The sequence below is a fragment of the Carassius auratus genome, chromosome 10, assembly GCF_003368295.1.
Source record: "Carassius auratus strain Wakin chromosome 10, ASM336829v1, whole genome shotgun sequence".
In the NCBI taxonomy this organism is placed as follows: Eukaryota; Metazoa; Chordata; class Actinopteri; order Cypriniformes; family Cyprinidae; genus Carassius; species Carassius auratus.
This window is the reverse complement of record NC_039252.1, coordinates 3,887,338-3,913,413: the sequence shown is the minus strand read 5'-3', so window position 1 is coordinate 3,913,413 and position 26,076 is coordinate 3,887,338. Positions and strand designations below refer to the sequence as shown.

General features: G+C 42.3%; 1 pseudogene; it reads right to left on the bottom strand.

The window, feature by feature from the left end:
* Positions 1-26,076, bottom strand: part of LOC113109583 (interferon-induced very large GTPase 1-like) — a 50,462-nt pseudogene that overhangs the window by 5,786 nt on the left and 18,600 nt on the right.

The window sequence follows — 26,076 nt, the reverse complement described above, 5'->3', positions numbered from 1 at the left end:
TTTAGATAAAGTAATCTGCTAAATGAATTCATGTAAAATTTACATGTAAATAATAATAATAGTTTTCTGTTTTGAAGACCGAAAACAGAGAGCGTTAACCTGGTATACAGGGTCCTTAACATTTCACACACAAATCAGAATTTTGCTGATGCTCAAATTACAACGTAAAGGGAAGATGTCACACAGAGTAAAGTTATGGCGCTAATCTGGTATTCAAAATCGAATTTATACCTGAAATAAAGTGTAGAACAATGATTAACAAAATTAATTAATTAGAACAAATTAATTAGTTAATAACAAAAATGTATATGATTCTCCACTTTTTCTCTTTCAACAAACATTAGAAACATTAACTGTTTTTTAAATGGTTTCTATTCAGTGAAGTTTAGAAAATAATTTAAGCTTATAATGTTAAGAAATGCTTTATACGTACAATTTAACATTATTTGACACTAACTACTGCTGTATACATATAGTGCTCTTTGTACATACACAATTATGACCTGCATATCAAACAAGATTATAGAAGTAATTTTAACTTACTTTCTTTTGAAAATCGTGATTTCCTTCCCTGTGGAGAAAAAAAAAAAAAGACATTAAAAAAGTGCAATTGCTAATACGGATGTGAACAAATTTAAACATTTCATTTAAAATTTCAGAGCTACTGGTCTTTAAAAGATATTTCATTTACAATTTATTTTAAGGTTTACCTTTAAGTTTAGGTATAGGATCAAAGAATCTAGAAAATATGGTCATGTAGAATCAGTATGTGCTTTATGTAAGCAAGACGTTTTGAGAGGCCGCGCTGTATTGTGAATAAGTCACAGCTGAAAGGTGATGTTAGGCAAGATGCAAAGCAAATCTGATTTTGTGCATGTGAGATGAGTAAGTCCACGTTAATATTAATTTAGAACGACAGTAAGCATCATGTTCACACTATGCCTCTGCACTACCGATTTCTCTCAACATGGGGACAGGAGACCCATCAGTCAGTAAATGAGAAAACAAATTAACTGCTGCTATTTATTTGATAAACTCAGATACTTTCAGGTAAATTAAAAAGTAATACATCACTTTACTAGTTACTTGAAGAAAGTAATCTGACTATGTATCATGCAATACTTGTAATGCGTTAACCCCCATCTCTGTCTAAACTAAAGTGTTACCGATATTTAAAGGGGGGGTGAAATGCTATTTCATGCATACTGAGTTTTTTACACTGTTAAAGAGTTGGATTCCCATGCTAAACATGGACAAAGTTTAAAAAATTAAGTTGTACGTTTGAAGGAGTATTTTTGTTCCCAAAATACTCCTTCTGGTTTGTCACAAGTTTCGGAAAGTTTTTTTCGAGTATGGCTTTGTGTGACGTTAGATGGAGCGGAATTTCCTTATATGGGTCCTAAGGGCGCTTCTGCCGGAAGAGTGCACGCTCCCGTAGAGCAGAGCACTGAGAGAGCACAGACATTCACTGATCAGAGCGAGAGCGTCGCAAAATGTCACAAAAGGAGTGTGTTTTTGGTTGCCAGGGCAAGACAACCCTGCACAGATTACCAAAAAAAATAAAAAAACAGCATTAAGGGACCAGTGGATGGAGTTTATTTTTACAGAGCATCAACGGAGTTGTGCAAGTGTTTGTGTTTGTTCCCTGCATTTCGAAGATGCTTGTTTTACAAACAAGGCCCAGTTTGACGACGGATTTGCGTATCGTTTATTTCTTAAGGATGATGCAATCCCAACGAAAAAGGGTCACGATCGTGTGTTGGAACCGCATGCGGTGAGTAAAACTGCTTCAAATATCTCTGCCTCCTTGTTAGTGCGTCCGCCTCCCATGCCGGAGACCCCGGTTCGAGCCCCGCTCGGAGCGAGTCGTTGCTGCTGCTGCTTTCGTTCAATTTCAGCCTCGGGATCTGATTTTGGATCATTAATAAACGGCTGAATCTGACTGTAAGCCATGGTTTGTTTTGGATGATGGTTTTTCCCTCATGATGTCACAGCTTCCAAACGCTCTCAAAGCAAAAGCCTACTGGTGCTCGTGATTCTTTAGCTCCGCCCACACGCCACGCCTCCAGTCTGTCGTGTTTTTCCTGGAAAAATCGGTACAGACTATCTTTCTCTTATGAATATAATAAAACTAAAGACTTTTTGGAGTTGTGAAGGATGCAGTACTACTCTATAGGTACTCAAGATTAACAGGATATTGAGTGAAAACGAGCATTTCACCCCCCCTTTAATAAAATCTTCATCACTTTTACAAGTACTATAGTGTCTCTGAACAAATTAAGCCCAGTGATTGAATACACTTAAGCAGTAAGAATTTAGTTAAACCAATGTCATAAATTATGAGTTGTGACAGGATGGAGATTATGTGGCCTTGTCATCATACTTTTTTCTGTTTTTCATAGTTTTTCTCTGCATTATTGTAATGTATGTGCTCTTGTTTTTTAGTCTTTCAGTTTGTAGTTTTGCTTCCGCTTCCTCATCTCAATTCACCCAATGTTAAAACTAGAAACTAAAAGACTACAAAACAAGGGCACAAAATACATTGCAATTATTTATGAGAAAGATCTTTTAAGTCCAATTGCTAACCTGTATTTTGAATGATATTGTATTACAGTCAGGGTAAAGGAGGAGTAAAGGAGGGGAACATTTCCGGTAAATTTCCAGAAACTTCTAATGGGTGTGTTTTGGGCATAACGTGCAATAAACCAAATAAAAGTCTCACTTTCAATTCCCATAAAGAGTTTGCGCCATGGTAGATTTGCTATTTACAAGGTAGAATATGCAAAGTGCAAAGACTAAACACAGAGAGGAAATGGAGCTGCTCGTGCACGAGGAAATGGGTATCCTAATTCTGATACATGCTTATACTTATATTTATGTAGGCTATACGATAATAATCTTTTACATTGTAATTATTTAAAAGTTAAGGGGAAGTTGTGGCCAAGTGGTTAGAGAGTTTGACTCCTAACCCTAAGGTTGTGGGTTTGAGTCTCTGGCTGGCAATTCCACATCTGAGGTGCCCCTGAACAAGGCACTGAACCCCATAACTGCTCCCTGGGCGCCGCAGCATAAATTTGTGCATTTATCAGATGACTTACAGAGCACTCAGGATAAAATTTTTTACCTAACGTGTGTTCCCTGGGAATCGAACCCACAACCTTGCACTGCTAACCCAATGCTCTACCACTTGAGGCACAGGAACACTAATAAATGGCTGCCCATTGCTCCAGGTGTGTGTGTGTGTTCACTGCTGTGTGTGTACACTTTGAATGGATTTTATGCAGAGCACAAATTCTGGGAATGGGTGACCATATGTGGCTGTGTGTTACTTCACTTTTGTAAGGTCAAAATGATCAAAGACTTCTGTTTTTCCTGTCCCAAACTATCTTGAGTAACAAAAGGCCCATTTGACATTCCTGATGGCATTAAAGTGATGATATCAATCAAGGCCTGTAGGCCAGCATGTGTTTACATCGGGGGTCTGCTAATTGTCACACCTTTTGCACAATGGGTGAAGCTGTAGTCTGCTGATTGGTCAGGTTGAATGTCTCACATTTGGGTTTCAGTCACATGGTCAAGGAAGGGATAAAAGAAGACTGTGAATGTTGCTCTAGGCTTTTTCTCTCTTCTGGCTTTTCTTTGCTGAATCTTTCCTTTACTGGAGCTCTCTCCCTCTATTTCTCCCTCTCTCTATCTCCCCCTCTCTCTTTCCTTCTCAGGTAATATTTTACATACATGTTGGGTACAATTAACTATATGTTTTACCATCCTTCATCTATTTTGTAACCAATTCAAGTGTAACCATAACAAAATATTGTTATTAAACCATTTTAATTATTAATTATGTGCTAACTAGTCTTGACTCAATATTAACTTTGAAGTGCTACCTATTGCAATACAATATAGTCACTTAATAGCAACGCTCTCCCACATATTTAGCTATTGTAACTGCGCTTATTTCCGTCGTTGGTACAGTGAAGTGACATTCAGCCAAGTATGGTGACCCATACTCAGAATTTGTGCTCTGCATTTAACCCATCCGAAATGCACACACACAGAGCAGTGAACACACACACACTGTGAGCACACACCCGGAGCAGTGGGCAGCCATTTATGCTGCGGCGCCCGGGGAGCAGTTGGGGGTTCGATGCCTTGCTCAAGGGCACCTAAGTCGTGGTATTGAAGGTGGAGAGAGAACTGTACATGCACTCCCCACACCCACAATTCCGTCCGGCCCGAGACTAGAACCCACAACCCTTCGATTGGGAGTCCAACCCTCTAACCATTAGGCCACGACTTCCCTTAAGCGGCAGTGGGTGGTAATAGACTAGAAATGTACAGTTTTATAACATCGTGCTGATAACGTTTCTTTAGTCCTTTCGGCAATCCTACAGCCTGAACCTCTGTAGGCAAACCACCCTTACACTTTTTTTTATATTTGGCATGTTTGTGTGCTGCTGTGTGTCGCTGTATGTGTAATAAGTATGCATGCGAGTATACATGCGTTGTGGACCCACCTGTAGGCGCATATTTACTATCGCACTCTTTGAATAACAAAAAATACAGTGTAGGTGACATACAGCCACATATGGTGACCGATACTCAGAATTCATGCTCTGCAATTAACCCTTCAAAAGTGCACACACACATCAGTGAACACACACCCGGCAGCCATTTATACTGCAGTGACTGGGGAGCAGGTGGGGGTTCAGTGGCTTGCTCAAAGGCACCTCAGTTGTGGTATTACCGCATGGTCGTGAGTGTACAAATGGGTGCAAACGCATTTTTAAACAATGTGGTGCAGGATGTAAAAATGATAACTGCATCGGCCTGAAACCAGCAAAAAACACTTGCATCGCACCTGGCACCGGCTTGTGCTTAGTCTGTGATAGCACTTGTTGCCCATGTCCAGTTCTTTGATTTTTCTGACCATTGTTCATGATCATCAGTGCCTTTGCAGCAGTATACTGTTCCTGGAGAAGATTCATACTTCAAAGAAACTGCAGCCCTATATCATACCTATTACTAAATCACCACATAGTTTGAAGATGTTTAGCAGTCAACGCATATGTATTCCTAAACTCTTTTTAACTCTAAAAACAAATTATAATTTAACAGTTTCTCACACTTCACTGAAAGTATATTGGGGTCTTTAGTTAGACTTGATGACACTTCTGGGTTTCGTACAACTGAAGTGCAAGAGTAAATTACTTTAGTTTTTAAATGCTGTGAAACACAAAACCTGATCTACAAACACTAGATATTTTTCAGATAATAACTTATATAAAATTATTTACTTTATCTCTCTTTCAAAACAAGAATATTTATCATCATCTAAGAAGACCATGGACACTCATGATATTCTTCCATCAGCTTCCTGCTCCACAATTTTTACATGACAGCATGCCAAGACATTTGTCAGTTTTGTTACCTGCCGATTTATCAGACATTTCACAAAATCATTTAAGATGGTTTTAGTGTGCCAGTAGGCAATATCAGTTTTAGATTTGCAAACATTACTTTTGCGAGTATGGCAATCATTTATATATGAAAGTGGTATTAGCTGCGATTAAATAAAGAAGCATCATACCTCTCTGCTTTGGTCTGGGTGTGTAGTAACTCTGATGACATCACTGTCTACGGTGACGTTGAGTTTCCCCACAGCTACACATGTGACCTCATACTCAGTGCGTGGTCTGAGATCTGTCAGAGTAGCTTTGCTTTGTCCCTGTAGCACAGATTGACATATCCAGTTCTTTCCCTCTTTCATTTTGTACAGTATCCTGAGCTCTTCTGTTGCAGGACATGATGAAGACACCTTCAAAACCACTCTATGATCTGTGATCTGCTCAATGACTGGGCAGGATGGTTTTAATGGAGGAGTGAAGCAGGTGGCTTCCTCAGATCCATTTTCATACAGGAGAATGCAGGAACCTGGAAGGTTTTTCATCTCTTTTGATGTAACAATAAATTTAGTTGATTCACATATATTTGATTTGATCAGGTTTTTAAAGATTGTCAGGTTTCTCCTCATATTCATTTTGACGTTAGGAGTGAACATGGTTTTTTGTTCAGGATCAGGTGCACTCCCAACACTGTGGTCTTTTGCTGATAGACTCAGCAAGGCCTTTTGTCTAGAAAGGAGGACATCGGGCCTCTCAAATGATGTGAAAGTGTAGCTAACCACATTTTCAACATCCAGATCCATCAAAATCTCATCCAGATTCTCCTCCACCTTTGCTCCAGAATCATCCAGTTGTCTAAGCAATGCTTTAATTGTGACTGATTCTGTTTCTTTCTCTTTGATCCATTGTTCAAGATCACTTCCTCTGAATGGACATTCATCATGATGACGCAGAAGATCAATCAGGGCTGTTTCCTTTTCAAAGTCCCCACGGATCTTTGGCAACAGAGATCCAAGTTTCTTCATGAGACTCAACTTATAGGAGCAGCAATTTTGCTTCATGTGCATTATTTTATTATGAAATCCTGCAAATGCCAAAGATGGTTTATCATTCAGAAGGTCACTGCATTTCATTTCAGCGATGTTTAAGCACTCAATTACGGATTCAAGATTTCTGATTAGACTTGTGTGGATTTCTTTTTGAAGTTTTGCAGCAGATGAATGTAGTTTGTCCAAGGGGTAAAGCCAAACTCTCAATGGAACTGCAAGTTCTTTGTTGTCTCCCAGTAGTTTTGGAAGATCAGCAACAACCTTCAAAGCATCTTCAAAAGAGGCTGGATTAGATGGTAGCTGGAAGTCACCGTGAAACGTGCAACTGAATTTTTTAATGTCAGTCTTTTGATTTTGATCCATTTTCAGATCAATCTGTGCATCTATTGGAATTCCCTTTAGTTTCTCAAAGGCAGCTTTTACATCTCCTTCTACAATGCTCTTGTCTTCATCTGATGAAACTTCTCTATCAAAAACAAAGCAAGCATTTGCCCCATACAGCACAGCTGTCACCACATGTGTGGCTGTATCATTATCAAACACTTCGTAGTAACCTATATTTCCAGAAGCCAAGTGATTCATGGTCAGGGCTTCAAACTTGGTGGTTGATGAATAATGTAGAGTCAGTCTCTGTTGTTGGAAGGACTTTTTGGTGTCACTAAGATATTTGGCTGCTCCACTTACATTGACGAGTCCACTTAAAAGACTCAACTTTAGACAACCGTCAATGTTCATCAAGTTAGATTTTTCCTCAAAGGAGTCTGAAGCTGTAACACTGAGACCTGTAGTAATTTGAGGATGAGCATGTATACTCTGTTGCAGCTGCTCTTTGTCCCATAGTGTGATTCCTAAAATTGAAAAATATAGGGTTAATACAGCATTAAAAACATTAACAATACATTAACAGATCTTCCAAAAGATGTCATCATCAGTCATTGAAATCACCACCCCAGTTTTGTAATATGTGGGCAGAATGAGTGACTACACAGAATACATATTAGTATGTGAAAGTCTGTAACTAAGTACAAACTGTGATCAGAACAGTGTTTCATTTTTATGTAGTCTGTTTCAAAATTACAGTGCTGGCCAAAATGATTAGAACATAATTTTCACCAGCTAAAAAAGTTTTTTTTTTTTTGCTGAAGTGTGTCAGTAGGAAAATCAGTTTATATTTCCAAACATTCATGCCATTGATTGTAATAATCCAGTGACAGCAGCCAGTGCTCCACACAGAGATCTGATCATCATCAGTCGGTCTCATTTACATGAAGAAACAGAACAAACTGAGACAGACTCAATCCAGAAGAACTATGGCAACTGGCTGTTGTCAGAAAAATCTCTCACTGAATTATTAAAATTAACTGTAAAATGAGTTTTTGGAAATGTAAACTGTTATTTCCCTTCTGACACACTATAGCAAAAGAAAGAAATAACTGTGTAACGTGGGATTTGTTTCAGGTTTAGGTTTTCATGGTTTTTATTTAGATATTTTGCCTTGTTTCATGTTCCTGTCCCTGTGATGTGTTCCTTGCCCCTTATGTGATCACAGGTGTGTCCAACTTCATGCAGCACTGCACAGACCGGCAACAGTAGCTGCTTGCAGTCGGGGGCAGACATGTCAAGTTGGACACTTTCTACTCCTGATAGCAATTCTCTTGCTGTGTTTGCATACTTGCATAAGTGAATAAAAATGCAATATTTTTTCAAATACACAGATGTTTCAGAGACACTTTCCTGAACAACAGAAACACTTTTTATACTGCTTAATACAGCACCATCTAATAAGTAAATTTCAACAATTTAAATAGCAATAAAGTTGGGTAAATATGCTTATATCAGTTTTTTTTGATAAACGTGACTCAATATAACATTACGTCTAGTATAACTGCAATACATATTGTTTCTGTTATCCAACATGTTTTATTATATTTGTTTAATCTATTCATGAATATTGTGTGTTTGTTAATTAGGAACTAAAGTACAGTTGTGTTGCACACAGACACTTTTCAGTTATTTTCAAGTGACCTCATTCCCTCTTGGTTATATGCAGCCAGTGAGGTATGTGTATTACGTTTGTATTTCCCAAATATATGTGTATTTACTTCTTTAAAGGTCCCCTTCTTCGTGATTCCATGTTTTAAACTTTACTTATTGTGTAATGTTGTTGTTAGAGTATAAATAATATCTGTAAAATTCTAAAGCTCAAAGTTCAATGCCAAGCGAGATATTTTAAACTACAAAAAACGACCCGTTTGGACTACAGCCCTCTAGTTCCTGTAGTAATGACATCTCTAAAACAGTTTTTTGACTAACCTCCACCCACATGAATTCACAAAAAGGGGGGCATGGTCTTGTTGCGCTCCGACGGAGAAGGAGGAAGAGCTGCGTTTGTGTTTGTCGCCACGTCATTGAAACGCTGTTATTTTCATCTCGGAGTCCAATCATCTTTGTTTGGGCTTCACAGGGACGCTGTACTTGGAGATTAATGGTTAAAATTTATGTTTAACTCGGTTCCCGAAATGTATAATCCACATGTAAAACTATGTGCAGCAAATTTTGCTGAGGACAGCTTCCTCAATCTCACTCAGTTTAATGCCGGATTCGCACAAAGATTATTCTTGAAAGATGGAGCAGTTCCCTCTTTGTCTGGAGACGGCGTTGTTTATGAACCACCGGTAAGTGTATTTTTTATTAAGTGTAAGTTAGTGCGTTTAACAGTTTCTGTAACTTATTACACAAAGGGCAACACTGTTTGGCTTTGTTAACTAGATGTGAGGGCTGTGCAAAAAAACTAATGCGATTTTCATGCGCATCTTGTCGTCAGTAAAAACTAGCCCAATCGGATTTCCTGGAGGGCCGCGTGCGCTCAGCTGGTGTCGAATCACAACACAGGAACTGCTGGCCCAATCAGAACTCGTTACGTATTTCTGAAGGAGGGACTTTATAGAACATGGGAATTAATCAGCCCGTTTTTATGACAGTGAAAACAGCTGTATACAGATAGGTGAATTGTGTGAAAAATACTGTTTTTTTACACGCGAAACATGAACACGTTATATTGCACAATGTAAACAAAATCAAAGCTTCAAAGAAAATCGCATAAAACGGGACCTTTAAGGTTTATGTGAACGTGTTTCTTTACATTGTCATACTGTAGTTTGATGGTGGATTTTATTGACGATAAATGAGATGGTGGAGATAAGGATGACAAGTGAAATAAATCTATCAGTAACCAGAACCACGGTCTCTTTTATTTCCTGGAGGGAGTGATAGTCAAACTCGGACCTGCATCAATGTTCCCGAATCTGCTTGCGCCCTGCCATTAACTGAACATTAACTGAAAAGGGAAAAAAATTTCAGAAGGATCATCACTTTTCTTTGACAGTATTTATGAACGTTGGAAAGTTTTGACTAAGGTGGCTAAAAATTTTTAATCAAACAAGATCCCAGTGAAATCCTGCAAGAACACACTAAAGAACCTCAAGTGTTCGATGCATTTCGCCCTACAGCCCCGCACCTTCGCTACTGAGGAGTCAAGAGTAGCGTTTACGCTCACATTACTGTCTGGCAAGGCTGCCTTATGGGGGACGGCAGTATGGGAGAATCAACACCTGTGTTGTGCCTCGTTCCACGCCCTCTCCGAGGAGATGAAGAGAGTCTTTGACCGGGCCGCGACCGGCAGGGAGGCTGCCCATCGTCTCTCGGAACTCTGGCAAGGATCTTCTTCCATCACGACTACTCCATCGAGTTCCGAACCCTGGCAGCCACATGCCAGTGGAACAAGGCGGCGCAGTGGGATAGATTCCTGCATGGGTTATCCGACCGTGTTCAGCAGGGGATCTACCTCCTTGAGCTGCCCCCCACTCTCAATGGACTCATAGAACTGGCGTTACGAGTTGACGCAAGGTTTAATCGCCTGGGCCACCAACCCAGTCCTTCTAGATCTACCATCTCTCCTGTTAGGGGGCGTTTGAGTCGAGAGAACACGGTCGGTTCTGTTCCCTGTTAAAAGAGCCAGCACAGTAGTAAACTTGAGGCTACTATCGGGTGGGATCTCGGCTGAGAAGTCCTCACTAACATTATCGACACTCCTTCCGGTGAGACTTTGGTGGAAGAATCAACATCATGAGTGTCAAGCCCTTCTGGACTCCGGAGCCGAAGGTAATTTCATTGATTCTTCACTCGCACATCACCTGAACATTCCTGTCCTTCCTGTGTCTCTCCCCATCCATGTCACTGCACTCAACGGCCAGGAACTGCCTCAAGTCACACACCATACCGAACCCATCACACTGATCACGTCTGGCAACCATCAAGAAACCATATCCTTTTTCCTCATGGACTCCCCTGTTGCTCCCATTGTTTTAAGTCACCCCTGGTTGTCCAAACACAATCCACGAGTGGAATGGGGTTCTAACACGGTCACTTTGTGGAGTGAAAGATGTCATGAGTTTTGTCTGGTTTCTGCTTGTCCTGTTGTTCCTGTTTCTGTCTTTCAGAAGGAGACCATGGTTTTGCCAAACGTGCCCGTTGAGTATCTGGACCTGAAGGAAGTGTTCAGTAAGTCCCGTGCTGCTTCTCTTCCTCTGCATCGTCCCTACGACTGTGGACGACTGTGTACAGGAGTACGTATGGACCCTGACAAAGTTAAGGCTGTGATAGATTGGCCATCTCCAGACTCCCGTAAGGCCCTACAGTGGTTTCTGGGGTTCGCCAATTTCTGTCGACGTTTCATTCGTAATTTCAGCCAACTAGCCTCACCTCTGACAGCCTTGACCTCCCCCAGTACTCCGTTCAAGTGGTCGGACGCAACTGAGGCTGCATTCACTAACCTCAAGAACCACTTCATTTCGGCTCCCATCCTTGTGGCCCCTGATCCCACACGGCAGTTTGTGGTGGAGGTCCATGCGTCAGAGGTGGGGGTAGGAGCAGTGTTGTCCCAACGTGCTGCTTCGGACGATAAGGTACACCCTTGCACGTTTTTTTCACATCGACTATCTCCTGCCGAACGTAATTATGACATTGGCAATAGAGAGTTGTTGGCGGTCAAATTAGCGTTCGAGGAGTGGCGCCACTGGTTGGAGGGTTCAGGGGTTCCCTTTATTGTTTGGACCAATCACAGGAACTTAGAATACATTAGAACTGCCAAAACACTCAATTCCAGGCAGGCTCGGTGGACACTTTTTTTCGGTCGTTTTGAATTTACCCTATCGTACTGCCTGGGTTCCAAAAATGTCAAACCCGATTCTTTGTCACATCTTTTTGATCCCTCCGCCCGTCCCGTGACTCCCGAGTGTATTTTGCCTGAGAAATTAGTGGTCTCAGCACTCAATCGAGTCGAAAGGTCAAGACGGCCTTAGAAGGGGTAACGCCTCCGTCCGGTTGCCCACCAAACCGTTTGTTTGTGCCGGAGGAGTTAAGGTCCGAAGTTGTTCAGTGGGGTCATTGTTCTAATGTGGCTTGTCACCCAGGGATAAGTAGAACTAATGGGTTGGTTAGACAATGATTCTGGTGGCCACGTATGGCTCGCGATGTCAGCGATTTTGTTTTGGCTTGCTCAGTTTGTGCCAGTGGTAAGTCATCTAACCGACCTCCTGATGGGCTTCTTCAACCGCTGTCTGACCTTCGAGACCCTGGTCCCCATATCGCTCTAGATTTTGTTACCACCCTCCCACCCTCTAATGGCATGACGGTCATTTTGACTGTAGTGGACCGGTTCTCGAAGGCGGCACATTTCATTCCCTTGCCCGACAGCCAAGGAGACAGCGGTCACTGTTCTAGATCACGTCTTTCGGCTTCATGGGCTCCCGGTAGACGTGGTTTCGGACAGGGGATCTCAGTTTATATCCAAATTTTGGAAAGAGTTTTGCAAATTGTTAGGAGCGTCAGTTAGCTTGTCATCGGGTTATCATCCCCAAAGCAACGGACAATCTGAGCGAGCCAACCAAGATTTAGAGAGGACGTTGCGATTTTTGGTCTTCAAGAATCCTTCTTCCTGGAGTCAACAACTCTCTATGGTGGAGTACGCCCACAATTCATTGCCAGTGTCAGCTACGGGCCTCTCTCCATTTCAGTGTAGTGTAGGGTACCAGCCACCAGCGTTTCCCAGTCTGGAATCAGAAGTTGCGGTCCCCTCCGCTCACGCATTTGTCCAGAGGTGTCACTGCACCTGGACCAGAGCCCGCGAGACTCTGCTCCGGGTGAGGGAGTGCACTAAGGCCAAGGCCGATCGCCACCGGTCAAAGCCTCCCGTCTACGTCGTGGGTCAAAAAGTGTGGCTTTCTACCAGTAACATTCCTCTACGATCCGTTTCTAATAATTTAGCTCCCAAATTTATAGGCCCGTTCACTATCACCAAGATCATTAGTCCGGTGACAGTCCGCCTCAAACTACCTCCTGCGTACAAGAGGATACTCCCCGCCTTTCATGTGTCCAAAATTAAACCCATGTTTTATGCACGTATTAATCCGCCTATTCCGGTTCCCTCGCCGCCGCGTCTCATAGATGGGGAACCGACATATTCGGTTAATCGTATTCTGGACTCGAGACGGAGGGGACGAGGATTCCAGTATCTGGTGGACTGGGAAGGTTACGGTCCGGAGGAGAGGAGTTGGGTACCTGCTAGAGACATATTGGATCACTCCCTTATTGATGACTACAATCAGCAAGTAGGCCCTTCTGTGAACTCCAGGAGACGTCACTTTAGCCACTACTGAACTTCCAGCCAATCAGCGACACCGGGATACCCCTTTCAACGGGAGTCCCTTTCACAGCAAACGAAGGCAACGTATTCCCAGATGTGTGTTGTGCTGGTGTATCTAATATAATTTTAACCCCATTGAGGAACTCAATGTGAGCGCTAATTACGTGATTGATGGTTGTTCATGTTTATGCAATTTAACATATTACTGTGAACTTGGAATTCCATATTTCCATTCTCTTAAACTCATCTTTCCCTAACTTTCGACCTTCCTGCAACTTGTGTGAATGTGTGAGTGCGTGCGTTTATGTGTTAGATTAGTTTATATGTCTTAGATTTATCTAATAAAGCCTTATTCATATTGAAAAGAGAAGTATCTTGTGTTTTGTGCTTACAAGTTAATGTCTTAAACTGCCGATCTTGTTACTGTGCTAATTGATAGTGTTTTCACTATAGTTTGGATATTAGTATCCAGCGCAGATTTGATGTTAAACGGCTCGTTCACTGAACCGCAGGCGCGTCTCCGTGAACAGCCGTGAAACAGTGATTCTGTTCAAATTCCCTTTAAAATCTTAAATGATTCCCTTTGAGCTAAACTGACCTGTTTCCCTTACATTTATTATGGTGGAGAATGCAGGAAGTTTAATCAAAATTGTGAGCATAAACCAAGTTATTTAATCTTTGATTTTGCTAAAGGAATGAAAGATGAGAAGCTGAGTCGAGATGTGTGTGTGTTTGTGTGACGCGTGACGTAAGCAGCGCGCGCCCCCCTCAAATGAATGAAAGCAGCCAGAGGAGACTGTGTAACTCGACTCCGTATCTCCGTTGTTAACAACAGTAAGTGAACTTAAAAGTAAACATCTGAGATCGTACAATAAGGTAGAAATTGAGCGTGTTCCTCATTTGTGTAATGCCTTGTTTTATAGCTGATTTGATTTCACTGCGTGTTCCAGTGTCTCAAACGCTATCTCAGTCACTGTTTGCTGAACGTAGCTAAACTGTTAGTGTCTCAAAAGGGATACAAATCGGTGAATAAAGAATAGTTTTGAGCGTGTTCCTCAATCTATTTATCAGAGTCTCCGTATTCATATTTCATATTGTCTGATTGCCAGTGCGTGTTCCACTGCCGAATAAAATTTGATATTTGACTCCCCTAAGTTAACGTTAAACATTAGAGAACAATGTTTGCCCATTTGTATCCGTTCACAAAGTGAATGCAATCTCGCGTAACACTGCGTGTGTCCGAGAGTAATTTGAATGGGAGTGTTTAAAAGCTTGATCAAGTAAATTTTAACTGTGTACCAACAGCGAAGGAAACTTTTTTGTGTCCAGAGAAACTAGCACCGAGATTCGGATCTGCAGAAGGTCGCTATCGCTGTGCCCCCCTAACTACAGCAGGAAGCTGCTATATCTGAATTAAGATAAATTTAACTATATACAAACTGAGAGTTTAAGTGCCACATCGCAAAACCAACTGAAAGGCAGTGTTGTTATTTGTACAGTGTTGAAATGAGCCATCATTTCATGTAACACGCTTAACTGTATTTGCAACAATGCAACGATTCATGTGCTAACGTTAATCCAGTGTGTCTTGGTTGCCATAGTGACGACCGTGACCCGGAAGTGGCCTCAAAGAAAGTTAACAAAACATCCACACTCTTGAACTCTGTCAACAAAGACTCAAGGCTTGCACTGGACAACACCCACTGGCTTCACAACACCAGAGTCTTCCATCAAGAGCACAGAGAACGTGACGCCCATATCCACGACCGCTTTCAGCCCAACTGCTGGAAAAATCCATGGGACCAGCCACACTTCTCAAGAAACCAAAAGGATAAGAACATCTGGGAACCTAACCAGATATCCAAAGGTAATCTCCTGACTCATCCAAGAGCAACTCGTGTGGGTAAGCGACAACAAAACCCACCACAGCACCACTCAGACACGCACAGTGCTGAGTATGCACAAGAACATAACCGCTTACCATTAGAAGACACGGAACAAGTCATGGAACAACTAAGAGAGTTCCTTCAAGACAATTTACATGCAGGTGACCACAAATTTGAGTCATGCTTGCTGTGACCAGCGACAGAATGGAAGGCCGGTGATCACCTGGTGCACCACATCAGAGATGACAAGCACCTGTTCAACAACGACCCAGAACGAACAAGTCTATTACGGCCAACTGTTGATGAAAATTCTGAGGTACTAAAGGACATCACCTCAGACACCTAACACAGTCACTAACAAACTGTCAAATTAACTCCAACTCCAAGTACCAAACTCCCTGTCTGTGAAACAGCAACCACCAGAGCACAGAAGGTCTGCTACAGCCAGAAGGCATCACAAGAAGAATGCATCATAGGAGACAAAGTTTTGCAACTCAGCTTCACACAGCCATGCCAAACTGCCTCCGACTGTCTGCCAAAGAACTTCCTGCCTTGCTGGACTGACCCCTCATTAGACCATGGACACGCCCTCATCCAAGCCAAGGATGCAGACAGCCAGTCTTCAGTGACATGCTAGAAAAAGGGGGAGACAACACAGACTTGAACAGATCTGACCACACATGCACTACACCAGTAACACACAACATTACCTACACCCAGAGGTAAACACATCTACTGATAACGCGGTCAACAAACATATTCTTCCCACAGGTAGAATATCCAACTTTTAGTGTAACAAAGTTACACATACCCACCATGAAGAAACGTGCAGCCATCCTCACAATAGGTAGAACACCTGACACTAAGTTAAGGTTCATGACACACTAGCTACACCTGACATCCTAGCTCAATAGTAGTTGTAACCCATGCTAGGAAAACCCACAGCAGCCTTGTTTTGTTTTGTTCTTTTACCTATCCTTCTCCTTCCCCTTTCCTGAGAAGGTGAAACGCCTAGACACCCTGCAAGGGTCGAAGGTCTGAGATTAGGATTGACTCGCAACACCTAATATACGCCAGCCACTCTAAACTGAATGGAAGCCAGAGAGCTCCATGCATGATAGGTCAATTCATTGAATTGAAAATGAAATTACTAGAAAACTAACGGTAAATGTGTAAAGTAAGACAACCTAGAAGAACCAAACAAAGTTAACCACAAATTTGATTGATGAATCAAAATAAAACAACAATTTCCAAAACGATCTAAACTATCCTCAATGTGCTAAACTACATTGACTAATTGAACTTAACCACGTGTACCTAAATAACCTGATGCCTGCACCAGTACAGTAACTGTCATGGAGGTGTTGTCTTGCTGTTTGCTGTGTTTGTCTGCTTCTTCTGCCTTTGTTTCTCCAGCGATCGACGATGTCTTCACCTAAACACCTCGCCGATCGAAAGGGGGATATATGTAGCAGAAATGAGTCGAACCAGACAAATTAAAGAGTCTATCAGAGCTGTGTGCATTGAAACGAGAGCCGAACTCCTCAGGAAGTCATAAATCAGTTCTAGTGCCACAAGAACCAAGCAAGATAACCAACCAACTTGTTCACACAACAGCTTTCAACATTAACACCAATAGAACAATTATTGACAATTTTAATTCGAAGAAGAGATTGTCAAATTTATTGTCCGTGATTGAAATGCAACGCTGGACATCACATGTAAACCCAGGAGATCAAGTTAAATACTTGCATTGACTTCCCCCACCCAGCAGAACCAGACTGAAATTCCTAAGGGGGAAGGGCTTTAAACCTTTTTCTTCACAGAAAAGTCCCTTTGCCAGAGAATGGCAAAGAAACTGCTTTTTGTACATTATATATGGACCAGAATGAACTCAGAAAGACTTATAAATGAATCATTCCATTGCTTAACTCCATATTCATTTATGTGTAACCCACACATTTGACTATCATGTATAATCACTTATTGTGTATGTCTTTTGATAACTATAGGATACATAGTCATGTCTAGTATTGATATAATCAAATTTTCTTGCTTGATGTTGTCCTGACAATCATTTATTTGTAAAATATATCATAATCGTGTTATAGGATTCATGTCCAAAATTAGACCCTATGAGGCAGGAACCACATGCTTGGTAAGATAAACAAATGATTTATGATACCCCCGAGCCAAGACCATATCTGATTGGTCAAGGCAACATTTGAGGGGTGGCCAACAGGGAAGTTGAAATACTTTGGACACCATGAAATTCGGCTTTTAGTTCCAGCCTTGCTCGTGCTTTTAGTCTGCTTTTTAGTTCCAGCCTTGCTCGTGCTATCAGTCATGCTATTAGTCATGCCTGCTCTTAGCTTTTAGCTTGAAGCTTTGCTACCTAGCTTTAGCTTGTAGCATCTAACCATGCGGTTAGTCATCATTGTTCTTTGAGCGCGGTTCCAGCGTGCCTGCCTGCTGCTACTATGCCACGATGAGAAGGAACACAACCTAGTCTCGTCAAACTTTATTTCTTTTCTTTTCCGTTTGAGAGTTTAGTGTTCTGAGTTAAGTTTTGTAACATCGACCTTGTCTGCGCGTTTGAACTCCAACCAGCCACACAACTCCAGCTTCAGCCAACGCCCAAGCACGGGCTACCCAAGACGTCACTTCAGCGACTGAACTTCCAGCCAATCAGCGACACCGGGATACCCCTTTCAATGGGAGTCCCTTTCACAGCAAACGAAGGCAACATATTCCAAGATATGTGTTGTGCTGGTGTATCTAATATAATTTTAACCCCATTGAGGAACTCAATGCGAGCGCTAATTACGTGATTGATGGTTGTTCATGTTTATGCAATTTAACATATTGCTGTGAACTTGGGATTCCATATTTCCATTCTCTTAAACTCATCTTTCCCTAACTTTCGACCTTCCTGCAACTTGTGTGAATGTGTGAGTGCGTGCGTTTATGTGTTAGATTAGTTTATATGTCTTAGATTTATCTAATAAAGCCTTATTCATATTGAAAAGAGAAGTATCTTGTGTTTTGTGCTTACAAGTTAATGTCTTAAACTGCCGATCTTGTTACTGTGCTAATTGATAGTGTTTTCACTATAGTTTGGATATTAGTATCCAGCGCAGATTTGATGTTAAACGGCTCGTTCACTGAACCGCAGGCGCGTCTCCGTGACCAGCCGTGAAACAGTGATTCTGTTCAAATTCCCTTTAAAATCTTAAATGATTCCCTTTGAGCTAAATTGACCGTTACACTGATTTGGGCTGATTTGCACTCAAACAGATGGTAATCATGCAGATACATTCACATTCAACATAAAACACACTCTCACATATATAAAAACTTGTGAAAAATAAAAACAAACAGAAAAAGGCGATGGCTATAAGTTCCGCCTCCATCAGCTGACAGGTGCGTCAGAGTGCATCACGAGGGAGCTCCAAATTCAAATAAACTATCTTTCATTCATTCTTTTTTCCGGTGGATCGCCTCATTCTGTTTGTGACACTGTACGCTGCAAAACCATGCTGTGTTTTTACTACCAAGACGCAGTTTCTGACCGTGAGTTAGTCCATAACGGACGCAAACAGTTCTGTCGCTGAAGAAATGAAATGTAAACAAAGGAATTATGATCCATATTACAACGTTATTGCTTCATTGGACTAAACATGCTCCATTAGATATTGTTCAGTGGACCCTTACCTTTCTAACTAAACCGGGATTTACAGCTGTGGATGTGTTTATGACTCGTTATTACGACAGATCTGGTATGTACAGCATTTCCATTGCTCATGTTTGTATGTGTACTGCTTACACAAATGTAGCAAATACAGTCTTTATAAGCTTTCCATTGAAAAACAGCGATCTGTCGTCGATGCTTGGGGCTTAGATCTTTATAATGATACATAGTTTGTCAAGATTAAATTTGTCCCGTTTCATTTAATCTATTCATAAACCCTGACATGTTCAAGCTGAAAGTCTTTTAGGACGAGGGCGTCGGGGTGCAGGCTAAGAGGTTAATTGTTGGAAATCATTATTTCATACACTTATAGTAGTGGTGGAAATTAAGATTCTTTCAAGAGATTTGTTCATTTTCAGTTCATTCACCAAAATGATTAGTTCAGGTTTGTTCACTGATTCGTTCAGTGACATTTTCTTCATATTACACAAAATATGCCAGCAGGTGGCAAAAAAGAGTGTCTTAAGTCAACGAACGTTTTCACTTGTTACAAAACTGAGTTGGCTTTATTAAAATGTGTTCATAATCGCATTTAGTATATAAAGTCGAAGTTGTTCAGATGAAAAAGCACAAGGGTTTTCTTGCATAAGTAGCATTTTAATTGTTTGGTCAGACAGTTTGAATATTCACATTCATAAATCAGGGATTAAATGTGGAGTTATGTTCTGTATGCTAAATATGAAAACAACCTATAACTGCACAGTACCTATAACTGCACTTTGCATTTTGTGAGATTGACATGCTAAATGGCCAGCTGACCCGGTTTTCGCTCATTCATTTCGTTCTCAAATGAGAAAAGCTATGTACCAGTTAATTTAATTCATGAACGACATGTATCCGTTCATTGAACTCGTTAATGAATGACATGTATACCAGTTCAGTCATTTCATTCATGAACGAAATGTACTAAATCATTCAACTCGTTCACGAACAACATGGGTATCAGAATAGTCATTTCATTCACGAACGACATGTGTCAGTTCATTAAACTCGTTCGCGAACGACATGGGTACCAGTTCAGTCAATTCGTACACAAACGTTATCTCTAGATCTCGTTCAGACTCATATGAAACTCATTCAGTGAAGGGCGTATTCGTTCACTACATTCAACAAATCACATGCTCCGTCACATGTCATCCTCAAAGGCTATTGGCTCGAGGTTGAGTAATACTCGACAGGATGAAACAGTTCACAGAGCTACCAGGTTCCCCGAGCTACACATGCGAAATATGAGTCAGTGGATTACGTGAATAAAAATGATTTGTTCACCTAAAAGATTTGTTCAAAAATAATGATTTGTTCATGAACGACACATCACTAACTTATATAGAGAGAAAGAATATTCCAACCGCAGAGAAAATCTTCTTCCTTCAGAAATATGTCAGAGGAGCTGCAAGAGAAGCCTTAGAAGGTTATTTTCTGGCTGGTTCTGAAGATTCATACAATACAGCATGGGACCTGCCCAATGAAAGATATGGCCAGCCCTTTGTAATTGCCAAGGCTCTCAGAGACAAACTACATTCATAGCCTTAAATATCTTCAAGAGAGAGTGCTGAGTTGAGAAAATTTGTGGACCTTTTATGTAGTTGTGAAAGTGCTATGGCTTCCAATGACAGTCTCCACATTGTTAATAATGGAATTGAGAATCAAAAACTTACTGCCAAGTTCCCTGACTGGTTAAGCTCCGGATGGAACCAACATGACACACAATGTCAGCTTGAACACGGAAGGCTCCCAAATTTCAGTTATTTTGTGATGTTGCTTTCAATGTAGGCTAGCATCACTTGCAACCCCATTACATCCTTCCATGCATTATGGCAAAGTGAGTCTGATAAATGACTTATGACTTCCAAGAACCAAACCGTAGCTGCCAAGAGCTTCACAACAAACACCAGTAAAAGAAAAATAGTCACATGTGTGTTTTGTAAAAAAACACGGCACAGTTTACACAAGTGCTACAAATTAAGAGAGAAGCCAGTTGCTGACCGAAGTGAAAAAATGTGCTTCAACTAAAGAAAGAACAATCTAAGGAAAGAACGCAACCACCAGAAGTCACAAAGGAAACAACCTCTAACAGAGTTGTACAAGATACTAAGAAAAAATAAGGGGCCTATTTTCCTCCAAGTTAACAGTGCCGACAGTCTACACTCGTGACTTCCTCCCTGCCAATTGCGCACACATCCCAGCACCTGAGAAAGCAAAGGCATGACCTCATTTGGAGCATCTTTTGGACCACATTGCGCCTCAAAAGGATTGCGAAATTGGTCTGTTGATTGAATACAATTGCCCAGAAGCTCTAACGCCACGAAAAGTCATTTGTGGAGAGGAAAGCCAGCCATTCATCGTAAAACAAGTCATGCCTGAAGTGAATGCAGTGGTCAAGCTTAAAGGAGATGTCCACTATGTTTGCAATACCCAGGTCAGTGAAATGGTTACTCCAGTTGACATAATTAAGATGTTGGAATCTAATTTGAGTGAGAGAGGTTGGGAAGAGACAACTTTATCTCAAGAAGAGCTTCACTTCTTGGCTAAACTGAAAGATGGTATCAGACAGAAGCAAGACTGTCATTTAGAAATGCCCTTACCTTTCAAACAAGACAGACCAAATCTACCAAATAATAAGTCTACACTGACTACTTGGGGTTTATGAAAGACATCATTGCCTGTGGCTATACAGAAAAGGTCCCTGAAGAAGAGCTTGACTATCATCCATTTTGGTATATTCCCCACCATGGCGTATACCACCCCCAAAAGCCTGGGAAGATACAAGTGGTTTTTGATAGCTCAGCAAGGTTCCAAGATATGTCACTGAATGACCAACTTCTTACTGGTTCAGAGCTTACAAGCACCTTGGTGGGAGTACTTTGTAGGTTTTGCAGGGGCCCGATTGCCATCATGTGTGATGTGGAAAAAATGTTTCACTAGTTCCATTTGAGGGCGGGGGACCAAAACCACCTCAGGTTCTTATCTCAGGTCTTCAAGAACATTTTTGGACTGATTCAAAGGTTGTCCTCGGCTATATAAACAATGATGTTATGGTGGGAGAAGTCTATGATGATGATCCAGAACTTTTAAAGGCCCTGGTGCTCAACACCAAGGTGAGGGAGGAGAGGTCATTGTTAGACTGCCTAACAAAGTTATCTGACTGGAAAAGAGCTGTCAAGGCTATTGCTCTTCTAAAGCGCCATGCTAAGCAGATCAAGGGCATTAATGGTAAAGTAAGTGGAGCTACTGTCACAGTGTCTGGGTTGTATTCTCTGGGAATGCACTAGGTGTCCTCCCTCCGCACGGTGTCTGTCACTATATGAATCACATTTCTCATGTCCTCTGCTTAAATGCATTTAATTCATGCCGTCATTCAGTCTTGCCCTTGCCTTGTGTTCGTGTTTTGTTTTCATGTTTTGGTTATGTTTGGTATCAACCCCTGCCTAGACTGATTATTCTCTGTGGATTAACCCCTAATAAGAGACATACTTGCTATTGGTTCTCTCTCCGTGAATCCTTGTATCACCGGTTGTGACAGAAGGACTCCGTCACACAGAGAACCAGCGGTATGTCTGCTTGTGTCTCCTCCCCAGCCATAGAGCGGGGGAGGAATGGGTTTGAGGGAACTCGCCTGGTGATTTTTTGGGGTACCAGGGGAGGTCGCCAAGGCGGGAGTGGTTGAGAGGAGGCTCAGCATCACTCTCAGCCATGGCCTCCCTTCAACCCGGGGCTTGTGTGGGATGGATCAGAGCTACCGTCTCACCATGGCGGAAGGAGAGGGGAGAAGAAGCGCACGTCCGCCATGCTGGCGCCACTGCCCATGATGACCACTAGACCAGCGCCACAAGGCAGGATGGACGCCAGCACAATGCCACAGCACAAAGTGGTCACCAGTCCAGCGCCACGATGCAAGATGGCCGCCAGCTCAGCGCAACGCCCAAGATGGCCGCTGACACATTGCTGGATTATTTTTCCATGCTTTCAAAGATCCTAGAGACTCCCAAAACTGTTCATGTCATGGCCATTAACCCAGTGCCAATGCCCAAGATGGCCGCCCGTCCAGAGTCATAGCCCAGGATGGCCGCCAATCCAGCGCCACAGCACAAGATGGCCGCTAACCCAGCGCCAATGCCCAAGTTGGCCACCGGTCCAGAGCCACGGTCCAAGATGACCGCCCGTCCAGAGTCATGGTCCAAGAGGGCTGCTTGCCCAGCGCCTCTGCACAGGATGACAGTCACAGCTGACCCTCCAGAGGCGAGTCAGGTTCCGAGTCAGGGCTAGTCGACAATGACCCTCCAGAGTCAGGGCTAGTTACCGATGACCCTCCAGAGTCAGTGCTAGTCACCGATGACCCTTCAGAGTCAGGGCTAGTCACCGCTGACCCTCCAGAGTCAGAGCTAGTCACCAATGACCCTCCAGAGTCAGGGCTAGTCACCAATGACCCTCCAGAGTCAGGGCTAGTCACCGCTGACCTTCCAGAGTCAAGGCTAGTCACCGCTGACCTTCCAGAGTCAGGGTTAGTCACTGCTGACCTTTCAGAGTCAAGTCACTGGTGATCTTCAAGGACAGAGTCAAGTCACTGGTGATCTTCAAGGACTGAGTCAAGTCACCGGTGATCTTCATGAATAAAGGCAAGTCACCATTGATCTTCATGAGCAAATACAAGTCACCAATGATCTTCAAGTACAAATGCAAGTCACCAATAATCTTCATGAGGAGTGTCGAGTCAGCACCGATCTTCTGGAATCCAGTACAAACACCATGGGATTACCAGAGTTTCATCCTCCTGTTGGTCCGACCACATGGTTGTGGTGGTCCTCTGCTCCGCCCTGGGGGCCTTCGGCCTCGTCCACAAGGATGTGGTGGTCTTCTGCTCCGCCCTGGGGGGCTTCCGCCTTGACCACAAGGAGGTGGTGGTCTTCTGCTCCGCCCTGGGGGACTCCGGCCTCGACCACAAGGAGGTGGTGGTCTTCTGCTCCGCCCTGACCACATGGTTGTGGTGGTTTTCTGCTCCGCCCTGGAGGGCTTCCGCCCCAACCACACAGTTGTGGTGGTCTTCTGCTCTGCCCTGGGGGGCTCTAGTCCTGACCACACAGCTGTGAGGGTCTTCTGCTCTGCCCTGGAGGGCTTCCGCCCTGACGAAACGGTTGTGGTGGTCTTCTGCTCCGCCCTAGTTTGGTGCCACGTGATGTCCTTCATGGACTTATGTTTTGTGTTTTTCATTTTCTGTTGTGTTTCCTGTCGGTTCCCCTCTGTTAGCCTGGCCCTCCGTCCCTCCCCCTGATCCTCCTCCGGTCCACCTCCCTCCTGGTCTCCCTGTTTTGTGTTTACACTTCTGGTGTCTGTTTCCCATGTTTCTTTTCTGGCCCTCCGTCCCTCCCCCTGAGCCTCCACCTGTCCGCCTCCCTCCTGGTCTCGGTTTTATGTCTTGTCGTGGAGCGTCTGGGAGCCGCTCCGTAGAGGGCGGTATTGTCACAGTGTCTGGGTTGTATGTCCTCTGCTTAATCACTGGTCGTGACAGATACAAGTATTGAGGAAAGGAAGGAAGGAAGCAGCGCTTTGTAGCGTATGTGACCCGAATCAGACAAATTAAAGAGTCATTCAGAACTGTGGTTGAAACACGAGCCGAATTCCTCAGAAAAGCAACAGGAGGTCATAAATCATTCTGTGCCACAATTCCGAAGCAAGATAAACAACCAGCCAACTCTTTCACAGAACAACTTTCAACATTAACACCACTAGAACAATTATTGACCATTTCAATTCGGAGAAGGGATTGTCAAATTTGGGGCAAGTAATTGAGTTGCCATTGCAGACATCACATGTAAACCCATGATAGTAATAAACAACATCCTTGGATTGACTTCCCCCACCTATCAGAACCAGACTGAAATTCCTAAGGGGGGTCTTTTAACCTCTGGTCTCCAAAGAAATCGTTATGTCAGAGAATGGCACAGAAACAGTCTTTTCTAGATCTAAATGGACCAAAATGAACTCTAAATGAATATCAGTCCGTCGCTTCACTCCATATTAATTTATATGTAACCCACACATTTGCCTATCATGTTTAAAATCATTTATTGTGTATGTCTTTTAATAACTTAAGGATTCATAATCATGTTTGGTATGTTTGTGCTTGAATCTGCTTGCTTGAAACAGTCCAGACCATCAGTTGTTTGTCAAATGTTTCATATTCTTGTTATAGGAATCATGTACAAAAGTAGACCATGCAAGAGCGGGAAAATTTGGACCACGTGCTTGATAAGATAACATATGATTTATGATACCCCCAAGCCAAGACAATATCTGATTGGTCAAGACAACATTTGAGGTGTGGCCAACAGGCCAGTTTAAATACTTAGGACACCATAGAATTTTGCTTTTAGCTTGTAGCTTTGCTTTTGGCTTTTAGCTTTGCTTCTGCTATTAGCAATGCCTTCTTTTAGCTTTTGCTACTAGCCATGCTTTTAGTCATCACTTTTAGCATTCTTTGAGCGCGGTTCCAGCGTGCGTTGGCATGCACGCCTGCTGCTACATAGGCATAGCCACGATGAGAACAAACACCACCTAGTCTCGTCAAAACTTTACTTCTTTTTTTCCGTTTGAGAGTTTTGTGTTTTGAGTTAAGTTTTGTAACGCTGTGTCTCTAAATCTGACCTAGAGTGCCCGTTCAATTTCAATCACAACTCCGCGTCTTCAGGCAACACCCAACCACAGGCTTCCCAAGATGTCACTTCAGCGACTACTGAACTTCTAGCCAATCAGCGACATCAGGAAACCCCTTTTCAACGACAAATTTATACAGGAGACGCAAGTAGTACCTCCGGACATTGTACTGGTGTATCTAATTTAATTTTAACCTCATTGAGGAACTCAATGTGAGGGTTAATTAAGTGATTGATGGCTGTTCATTTCTATGCAATTTCACGTATTGCTGTAAACTTGGGACTACACATTTTCATTCTCTTAAAATCATTCTTTCCTAACTTTCCATCTTCCTGCAACTTGTATGAATGTCTGAGTGCGTGTGCTTATGTGTAAGATTAGTTTATATGTCTTAGAATTATCAAATAAAGCCTTATTCATATTGAAAAGAGAAGTATCTTGTGTTTTGTGCTTACAAGTTAATGTCTAAAACTACTGATCTTGTTACTGTACTAATTAATAGTGTTTTCACTATAGTTCGGATATTACTTTCCAGTGCAGATTTGATGTTAAACGGCTCCATCAGTGAATTGCAGGGCGTCTCAGTGATCAGCCGTGAAACGGTGATTCTGTTCAAATTCCCTTTAAAATC